Raw genomic sequence first — 11,643 nt, 5'->3', positions numbered from 1 at the left:
AAGAATGGAAGGAAGTTAGTTTGGTTAAATCTACTACGACAGCATGAGTGTCATGGACACATCAAGCAGAGCTCTGACAAGGCATAGAAGTCAGAGAGGTACTATAGAACATTGTGCAAAAGTCAAAAGGAATGAAGAAACAGAAAAAGAGAAAGGAAGGATTTAAATCTTTCCCTACAAATAATATAAATGTTGGATTTTTTGATGTAGTATTCTCCAAGATTTTGATGCCGTGATTTACACTTCCACAACTCAGTTCTGAAAATCTGTTTAGCATTATTCTTCATTAAACTAGTATGTCAGAGGCTAGTTAAGCTTCTGCTATTTGGTGTTTTGGGCATATTATATTTTGCAGTGCACACAATGAATAGGATGTTCTTCATTTATCCATTACTTCATTGGTTGAATTAGATATTATATTAATTTAATGTACAGTGCACATGGTTAATCTTCACTTTCATGTATTATTCTACTGAAAAAAGATATTTAAAAATTGGTAGGAACCTGATTTAATCACAAGGCCTTTTCTGGAACATCTCTATTACAGGGTAGCTACTAGTAAAGACCACTCTCTGTAAAACAAATCCTTAACAAAATGTTATGGTGAATGTCTCCATTTAACTGAAACAAGCATATATTGCATATACTTTTACGCTTCTATGCAGTACCAACTAATTGAGAGCACAATTACTTGATAGCGCAAGACACAAAGGGCAGCTTTATTGTTGCCCTTCTTACTCAGTCACCTGAAAGCTGGCTACAAGGATGAATTATTGAAATGCCAATGATCTGATTATTATAAGAAAACATTATCTTATTTGCACTTACATAATCTTCCATTCTGGTGTGTCATCCAGACAGTGTCTTGTTTTGGCTATATTTGGAAGGCCAATTCATGGTCCAATAGAGCTGTATGGCTGAGAAAATGCTGAGAGGAATTCCACATTCTTGCCTCTTTTTACTGATTACTGGAATCACATAAATTGTAAAACTTTAAGATCTCAAGGTGAGCTGCTAGCAGACATGGCTGTTGGTAAGCAATACAATTTTTCAAATCTTTTATAATAAAGGTATTATTTTCTGAAATGACTTAGGCTTCTAGGCCAGCATTGTAAAGGCTACTCAAAAGCCTAAAGGTAGGAATGACATTAGGCATTTCAAAATGTTTGAATGAATTTTAAAATCTGGCCAAAAGGAATTCAAATTTCATTTAAATTAAATTAAGCCAACTTTTTTGGTCCTTTGCTTTACAACTTGTTATAAACTTTATACCTAAAAAATCTAGCCTGATATTAAAATTAATCAGAGAAATATTGGAGTAGTTTCCACTACATTGCTCCTGAAATGTTCACATCTGTTAGCATTCAGAGTATATTTTCATAAATGCAGAAATCTTTAATCTTTCCTCTCTCTCTCTCTCTCTCTATAAAACTCCTTGTATAAATATAAATTGCATTATTAAGACAGGGAAACAAATTTAGCTTAGCCAGCAATGACTGTGTTTTGAACCAGGGTAGGGATCTAACCCACTTCATAAAGTAATAAGCCATAAAGTTCAGATAAAATTTCAAATGCTATTCAGATTTCTCAAACTTCAAAATATTCAGGAATTTTATGTGATACTTTTGTAGCCATCATATATTGCTGAATTTATTCAAATTTTACACATAATGCTCAATGTTGATTGACATGTCCTTGTTGTTTTGTCAAGTCAGGTCTCTGTACACCACCACACCTTCAGATGGCTGACACCAGCCTTGGCTCATTCATAAAAGGGGGAAAATTAATATATTTGGTCGTTTGGCTTTGTGACTGTGCTTCTCATCATGAACAGCAGACTCTGATCCTTGATTGACTGCAAGACATGATGTGAAATGCTATGAAAGAAAGCACTTGGTAACTTTGCCTATTCTATGACTAAGAGCCAGTGCAGAATGGTTATTTTGCCTTGAATTTACTGGGCAGAAGGAAAGACAATCACCTTTACTATGAAAAAACACATTGAAATAATAAAATTACTCACTGCTGAGATTTTAAGACTTAGAGTATTTAATTGCTCCTTTTTAGTAATCAAAGCTTGTAATGTAAATTAGTTATTAGGTGATCATCCCTGCAAGCAAAGTAGTTTGTAAAACAGAAAAGTAAAAAAAAAAAGTTGTATGGCATGGGGCAGCAGCAAACACCACCAGAACCAAAAAGCTGTTAACAAATAAACAGATAACAGCAGATAACTGGAAACTGACAGCCATTAACAGACAACAAATTTGTTCTGCATTTGAACTGAGTTTTAGGTGATGATAAACTACTTTTCATCTTACAGAATGGATTAGTCACACAGTTGAGCCATTTTATGTCAGTAAGTCTAGAAAACCTTCATCTGAGGGTTCTCCAGGAACCACTTTCAACCACTAATGTTCTTTTCCATTAAGCCTTGAAATGCTGAGGAAGAACTAGGAAACTGGTAGAAAAGTAATGAGTTGATAATGTGCATATAAACAGATAAACAGGATGAGGTATGTAATTACAGGTTAATGAACCTCAAAAAAAAAAAAAAAGAACGAAAAAAAAAGAAGCATGCTACAAAACCCAAATTATAAAGAATCAAAGAATTCAAAGTGCTAATAAATCTACTTCCTGACTATGTGAGAAGATTTCAATAAGCACTACCAAACTATTCTGTTTTCTTCACAGGGAAATGAGAAATGTAATAGAGAGAGTCACATTTCGGTAACTGACAATATGTGTACATGAAGTTTTAATGAAGTTTTAAGGAAAACACTGTATCAATATAGCAGCTAATATTTGCATTAAAATCAGACATCCTGGAGTTCCAAATATTTTTTCTTTATATAATATGTTACTCTCTAGGGGACTTTCAGTGGTCCACAGGAAAGGATTCCTGCTCCCTGTCTTTAACATTTTTAGCATTGAAGTAAAACAATCCACAAAATCACATCAAAGAAATATGACACGTGAAGGGAATAATAATTAATACTGATGACTGGTAAAAATAATACAATAGGCTGGTAAACACATATATGCAGGTTATATTCACCTAATGAATGGTCTATGAAAGTGAAGAAGCCAGAACAGAATTATGAAGTCACTGGTTCTCCTGTAAGAATTGGTAGGGCATAAAGCTTTCAGCAGAATATTGTAATCCAAATCTTTTGGATATATGAATAGGTAAGACTGAGTTTGGAGGGAAAAGAATGTAAGTCCCTTTCTGACAGTGGTAAAGTCCTCACAGAAATCTGTTTCCAATTCTAAAAGCTCTGATTCAGAAAGATAATGCTGCACCAGGGCTAGTTCAGCAGAAAGCCATAATGAATACAGGACTGGAAAAGACCCTTAGCAAAGGAGGCAAATGGGGATCAATATATTTAGGTAACCAAAGAAGAGTATCTGTATCTGTAAGTCCCTTTGTGGGAATATTATGAAAAATAAATTCCAGCAAAAATTAGGTGAAAATACACCCAAAAAATAATAACAAATACTTTTTAATTCAGGAAAAGGAATTTGTAGCATATCATTATAATTAAACCTTCAAGTTAACACAGACATCTGAACTTTTTCTCAGTAAAAATACTAAACTATTAATAACAACTTGAAAAAATACACTTAATTTCTATAAAGCATATATAATATAAATGAAAAAAGGTAACTTAATTTTCTTCTAAAATTTTGTCTGTTTGAAACCTTGAAGGCTTTCTTTTAGTTACCACTATTTGACCATCAAGACTGAATTTTTCAAGGACAACCCCAACAAGCAGGAATTGTGGTTTTTTAATACATATTTTCCTGCTTTGTTGAAACTGGATGAAAAATTATCCTTATTAAAATAAAAATGAAAACAAAAAACAAAGTAGCAGAATTTTGAGTAGATAGAAAAGAAAACAAACACTGACTCAGTTTGAAAAGTTTACCAGAGTAAGTAAGGGTATATTTATTTCTGAGTAAATAGACATAGAGTTAAGGTTAAAGACCAATACAGTTTTTGGTACTTTGATACAGCTGAGCACCAAAAAATTGTATAAAGGAATCTAAATTTAGACCTGTCTGTTTTACAGAAAGTGACACATGGAGAAATCTGTATTTGTTTTAGAGATGTTTGATATCTACCATTTCAATGAAAAATGTAACAGCAGCTACATAAAGTGGATTTGGCATATTTGTCCTATATTTTGTGAAAGAGATGGATTTAGCTCCAGCATTTTTTTGACAAAAATGTGAGATCTTTGCCAAGTCTTGTCCAATATTTCCTTTCAATCACTTGTATAGCTCCTCAAGCATAGTGACAAAATAAATTATTTCACAGTGTTCCAATTTTACAGCTACTGCCTGTAATTACATTACTTTCTCAGTTAATTGTAAAGCTACTCATACTTATCTAGGTAATATTTGTTCAGTTTTAATAAGGTCTATACAAACCTTCATGTCAATCTAAGCTGTTGAAAACTCTGTTTCTCAGCCTGATATTTTGTGACGAAGGGCAGTTTTCTCCTTTTGCTTAACTAAAGCTGGAAGGATATCACTCTAGAGTCCACCCTCAGTGCCTGAGATGAATTTGAGGTCAAATTACTAATACATATGGGAATTTAGGGTGGCATTTGTTCAGTCTACAGTAGGAATCAAGTAACTACACACTGGCATCTCAGAGATCTGCATGGCTAAACACAGGTTAATATACATTAAGTATTAATGATATAAAATAGCTTAGAAGATATTTTTGTAGGCAGGATTACATATACCCTGAGAAGTGTATTTTTTCCTAATTTGACTTTTAAACAAAACTATTTAACATTTTTTCTCATCCACTAAATCTGAAAATGCACACTGGAAGCAAGGAACTGATTGATAGGAAAATAGATTTTAAATAAATTTTCCTAATTAATATTGTCATTCTGAATTTACCATTATTCTATGTGCCACTCTAATTTACTACCAGTTTGCGGTCTCCTAGACTGGATTTCTGTATTGCTGCTCCTGCTGCCCTTTGGTGGGAAGTTGCAGCAGCTGGCTCAGTATTATCAATTTTAATGAATATCTTCATTTTACAATACATCATAGATTTTTTTCTACGGGAAAACCAAAAACAAGCATGAAGAAATTATTTATTACCTCACACTATGTAAATATCTATGCTTTAGCTTTTTTTTTCTGTAAGTATCATTCTTTTCAGATGTTAGCTGAGAGAATCTGGTTGACTTTTTATTTTATTTCAGTTTTTACAGTTCATTATATCTGGCTGCCACAAAATGCACAAAAGCAATAAAAAATAAAGGTGGAACTTTACATGGAAACTTTATTTTAGTGTTACAAATAAATGGTCTCTCTCACCTCATATATTCATGTGAATTCTGTATGAATTAGATCAATACCCAAGGCACATAAATCCTGTGCCACACAATAGGTTTTGCACGGCTGTCAGTCCTGCACATTACAGCACCCCTCAGTACAAATGCTCTGAATATCAACCTCAGGTCTGAGCAGGCAACTTGATGGGTCTCTGATAAACAAAAAATAAAGGCACATACTACTATTAATAGCTCTATAACCTGACTAATGTCTGTATCTATACCTGTGCATTATAAACCTCCTGGGATCATCAGCAAGAAGTAATCTAATCCCCAAAACTCACTGGTCCTTGAGAAGCTGCTGTCCTGCAGTCCCTTTCTGAGCAGCTTCCTCAACATCAACATTTGGGTTCTAACTGGAAGAATGGGAAATCATGGAAAAGGCATTAGGTTGGAAAAAGAAGCTCTTAAGATCATCAGGTTCAATCATTAACCCATCACTGCCATGTCCACAAGTGCCACATATAAGCATTATCTGAACACTTCCAGGATGGTGATTACACCACTTCCCTGGGCAGCCTGTTCCAATGTTCAACAACCCTTTCACTGAAGAAATTTTTCTTAACATGCAATTTAAACGTCCTGTGGCACAACTTGAGGCTGTTTCCTCTTGTCCTGTCACTGGTTTTCTAGGAGAAGAAACCAATACCTACCCAGTTACGCCCTATTTTTAGGGAGTTGTAAAGAGTGATAAAGTCTCCCTTGAGCCTCATTTTCTCCAAGATAAACACCCCCAGCTCCAAACTCATACTCCAGACCCTTCACCAGCCTTGTTGCCCTTCTCTGGAAATTCTCCAGCACATCCAACACACCTCTGCCTATGACAGACTGAATCAGGTTTGGTATTTCCTGTGAGTGATTTGTGACTCTATGCAGGTAACTCTTGTTCCTACTCATCCTCCTCTTATTTTTCTTCCTAACACTTCTAAGCCCCTTTGGCAGATTTGCAGATGTGCTTATTCCCTATAGAGGATATTTAATAATAATCATGTGCTATCTCAGTTTTAAATCATGTACCACTGAGACCTGGTCCAAAGACACATCATTTCAGTCAGAAGCATGTTTGTACAGACTAACAGGAAATATTGGATTTTTCATGTCCTGGCTTTTATGTTTACATTTTAACATAGTTACTTGTGCAAGTACACACACTTCACACTGATACAGTGAAATATTCCCTGATTCAATTTTTCATGTTTCTTAAAACATTTTTTTATGCAAACTATGCACACATAAGAATATTTTTGAAAGAAATCTCTGATCCCTTTAATAAAGCTGTCCAGGCAAACACAAGAGTAAAAAGCCATTTCATTCTGCGGAAAAAAAAGAACCATGTATATGATCTTCAGCCACATTTATACTTTTACTCAACATGTAAATTAAGACATTTTTATATAAGCAAAAGGTAAATGTACCTTTGAAAGAAAGATTAATGTTTTTAAAATAGGAAATCTGAATTGTGTTTTCCAATGAAGAAAACACTAAATTCATAATAAATGTCAATACAGTACAGACAGAGATTTTCATCCCACCCAGTGCCTTTGGCATTCTTTGAAGCTAAATTGCAATTCAAAAAATCATATAGACACTTATTTTTTCTGAGACTAAAAACTGACTAGACTTCAAGTGCCTGCTTAGACAGCTGAACACTGGGGAAAAAAACTTACAACATAGCAGTAAAACTAAAATATCTACATTAAGTTTAGCAGAGAAAATCACAAGAAAAATCAGGCAGCAAAATGAGAGTTCATTTCGGAAAACAAAATTGAGAAGAAAGATAAATTAGGCTTGAAATACATGGCGATATATCACAAACTTATATCTTTTACTCTGGATTTTTCAGCTGCTGAAGCTGAGTGTCTTGGGTTGCAATGCAAGAGGTAATCAAAAGTATGTATTCTACTACCATCTGTTGACACCAGGTGGAGCACTGTTCTTTATCTCTTCCATGACTCATCCTTCCTCCAGGGGATACCTTCTGTTAATGGGCCATTGAGTCTTACAGCATGACTGATAAAATTACATCATCCCATTGTAAAATGCTCCACCCAGGGGAGGAGTCAAGCATTCCTGCCTGGATATAATCTGAGGCTTCAAACACCACAGTCAGCCTTTCTCCACTGGATTCCCAGAGGAAGACCAGACCCATCTACACCACCACTAGACCTTCAGAGGAAAACTACATCCTTCTACAGGACCATTGCATTAACAGAACCACATTTGTCACTCCAGGAGGACTGTAGCCACCATTTAATTGGCCTGCTACCAACGCCCTGATCAACAGGGAGTCAAGTTGTATCCTGACTGTTAGTGTTTTTTGTAATACTGCATTTTTATTTTAGTTTTCCTGTTGCAGTCTGTTTGTTTAATTTTGTTAAGTGTTCAGTTGGTACATTCCTGTTGCTCCCCTATCGTTATGTAATGGTTCTGACCCCAAATGTCAATATTGTTAACCCCTCCTCTTGTTCCTGAAAGTTCCTTGCCAGTCACCTTCACCCTGCCCCTTCTCCCTATCCATCAATGTAAACCCCACTTTTCCTTCCATTTCCTTCTATGTCTTTTATCCCTCACCTAGTACCTGATTCGTTACAAAGTTGTTGTCCCACCTCTGTTGTAGTTCCATTGGCCCACAGCGTTGTGAACCCCTCCCTTGATTCCTCCCTGTGTAAGCCCTGATTGGTCCCTGGATTGTACCCACCCCTGCTTAAAACCCGATGCACAGAGGTGCTCAAGGCTCCTTCTCTGGTTCCTTCATCCCAGCCTGAACCCTGTCACTATTTCCTTCTTCTCGTTAATAAACTTGTTCCTGCGAAGTACGAGAGACTGAGCCTCCTCCATCCTTTCGCTGCGACCTACGACGCCTGGGACTTGCAGAGCCCGAGTGTGAGCAGAGCTCTGAAGGTTCAGCAGTAGGGCATTTGTTCCCCTGCTGTTCCCCACTCCTGACTGCTGCCAGCGCTGGAGTGGAGCAGAGCTAGCCTGGAGCTTCGGTTAGCTGTGAGGAGCAGCATCATTTTCCTAGTAAAGAACTGTTACACCTATTCCCATATCTTTGCCTGAGAGCCTGTCTCTGGAAGACAGGTGTTCGTTAAGGAAGACAGACGCCTCCCTTAGAATGAAAAATGCAAACCCCTTCCCTCTGAATTACTATAATTTTGAAATCAAGGGGCTCTCAGCAGAGATCTGGGGATAGGAATAATGACTCGGTGATTCTCGAGTGTGGTCCGGCTAGCTCCGTGATGATGTTTCTCTTCACTCGAGTTTCGAGCCAGCATATGTTTGTGGGGTTCACTGATTTTCTTCAAGAATCCAAGTCTATAGAGCGAGTAAAGAAATAAGGGGGGGACTCTTTCTCTGGTTTGCATTCCACAGTTTATTTCTGTGAAGGGGAATCCAAGAGATGAGAGACAAAGGATTTGGGGTCTGGGGGGTCTCTTTTAACAGGGTTTCTCGGAGGGAGGGAACATCAGAGAAAGAACCAATTATTTTCTCAGTTAGTACATCTTACAAACTTTCTACAAATCAAGGTTACACACACCAAGATAAGAAATAACAGACACCAGCTTCTTCAAATGCCCACAAAGATGTAGGAGTATTCTCCACAGAGGGGCAGAGGGGGAGAGAGGGGGGGGCTTGGTTTCCTGGCAACACAGGGGGAAGGAAAGGGAAGGGAAGGTAAGCATGCCCTCTCAGCTTCCATAGTTTAGAGGCATTCTGGGACAGGAAAAAGTTACAAACTTCCGTGTTGGAAAGAAGGGTTCTCTTCTCCCAACCCCGTGTTTTCCTGGGCTAAAGAAACTTCAAGCAGCTGGAAATGCCAGCAGGGTCTTCTCTTTACTCTATCCGGCCTCTCGGCGTGGGGCTGAGGAGAGGAACTTCAGTAACCATGGTAACTTGACACCAGGTAAACAGTTAGGGGAAAGAAAAACTGGGGGGTAGAAATCACAACTAAAAAATAGGAAAAAATACATTTCAGGCTATCAATTACAACAGAATAACAGTTCTTTACTAGTATGTATAACAACGCAAACAAACAACGACTATGGTATTAATAACAAAACAGAACCATGTACCCTGTGACAGCCTTTTTGGCCAAGACAGAAAAGGATGGAGGAGAGGCTTTGTTTCACAAACCCCCTCGGGCAATCAGTCCTAGTGGTCCTTCAGGACTTGGCAGAACACCTAGCTGGAACAGCAGGAATGAGCAGAGATCCCGGGCCAGTGGACAAGATGTATCAGCAGCTCTGCAGTGGTCGTTGGCACTGTCGCATGTCCTGGCAAGGACAGTGTTGGGAAGGTAGAATTAGAAAAAAATTATTAATATGACTTTGTAGCCAGAAAAGCAAAGGAAGAAATACAAATGATAGCACGGTTTGAATAATTCAAAGAAACCGGGCTAGTATGCCAGAACACATTTTTTCCTGCAATAAAACCAAGCTGAGACCCCTCATCCTAGCCTTATAAGGAAAGGTCTGAAGGACCCTGAGATAACTAAAAATATGCAAAAATAGCGATTTCTATAGATTGCACACAAATGTTACTGTATTGGTATACTTAGAAAGATTGGTCAGTGAAAGAATAGAATATTCATATGTATAGATTATATAAGTAATTGTAAAAGAGAGTTCGCTCTCTTGGTCTCTCTTGGTCTTTCTTAACTCCTCTCTTAACTCTTAGCACTCTTGTTTCTCTTACTACGTTCTCTTGCTGCTCTTTCCTGCTCTTCTGTATCTCTTTTTCCCGGCTCTCTCACTTCTGTTCTGTTCTGTTACTCTCTTTCGTAGCAATCTTAAGTCTTCATATCTTACCCTCTTTTGTATTGTTCTCTCTGAGCCTGCTTTGAGCTCTATCTGCTAACTCATAGCAGGCTCTCTCTCTCTCTATCCCACACCCTGAAATAAACTTCTAACACCTAACTCGATTATAGAGGTCTTGCCGTGTCTCTGACCGTCCCCCGAAAGCGTCTCCTACAGGACAGGGCCTGCGAGGCCCCATAGATTAAGAAGAAGCAACAGATGCTCTGTCTGGGTTATGGCGAATTCCTTTCCCCAAGCACCAACAGCTCTGACTGTGTGCTGCTCTGAAGCCGAAGAAGTGAGACCACCAGCAGCTGCCCCTGCCCTCCCTTTTACCTGCCCCCCTTCCCCTTGGGCCCAGCCCAACTCTTTGTCTTCTCAAGCACCAAATAAGTGCCAGCAGTCAGGCTTCCCTGCAACTAATGGGAAAAATTCTACAGGTGAGAAGGAACAAAAGGAAGGACATCTAACCCCCAACAGAACCCCTTGCTTTCAAGATAATAATATTTCAGAAAGGGGCAGGATTTAAATTTTTTCCATTTCAAGAGAAGTTCCTGCCCTCCTTAGCAAACACCTGTCTTTTTCAAACTAAGACACTGCGGCATGAACAAGGCTTATCAAAAAAACTCTGAATGCTCCTTTAAGTTATGAAATCTGATTCTTCCTCTAAACTACTTCATTGATAAATACTAAGACTTTAGCTGAACCAGTCAAAGCTGTGAGGATACACTCTATCTTCAGAGAATGAAAGAATTCTTAGGGTTGGAAGGGACATCTGGAGACCATCCAGTTCACCCCCCTGTCAAGGCAGGCTCACCTAGAGCAGGTGACACAGGAAAACACCCAGGTGCATTTGGAATGTCTCCAGAGAGAGAGAGAATCCACACCTTCCCTGGGTAGCCTGTTCCTGTGCTCTGACATCCCCAATGCCTCATGCTGAGGTAGAACTTGTGTGTTTTGGTTTATGGCCATTACACCATGTGTATACAACAGCTGCACTTCTTGTCTCAGACACAGAGGGAACTGGCTATTGCTGCAGTGAGTACACACAGAAACACAAAGTGGGTAGTGATACTTGCACATGCCACGTATCATAATACCTTATACTATTCCCTTGAGATTAGGAAGAGGTGAAGGGGAGATGGTGTTCCATGAAACCTGATTCATGGAAAACAGAGAACATGTTACTTTTGTAGAGGTGAAGAATATCCCTAACATAATTTTTAAAGAATATTACACTTTTAAAGGCTAGTTTTGGCTACTCTTATTTTTAATATACACAAGTTTAATGTCAAGTCTTCAAGGACTTGTTATAAATGCAAAGGCAATTTATTGATTATAAATGAAAAGAAAGATTTATTAATGAACAACGGAAAGCAACAATGATAAAATACCACAATAAAATAGTCAGCGCAGCGCTGGGTGGACAGGGTCTACACCAAAGGTATAGGATTCCCAAATCCACGTCTGAGGGTTTCCAGGCTTGGGTT

This window comes from Parus major, unplaced genomic scaffold, assembly GCF_001522545.3.
Source record: "Parus major isolate Abel unplaced genomic scaffold, Parus_major1.1 Scaffold101, whole genome shotgun sequence".
Classification (NCBI taxonomy): domain Eukaryota; kingdom Metazoa; phylum Chordata; class Aves; order Passeriformes; family Paridae; genus Parus; species Parus major.
Note: the sequence above shows the minus strand (reverse complement) of the source record.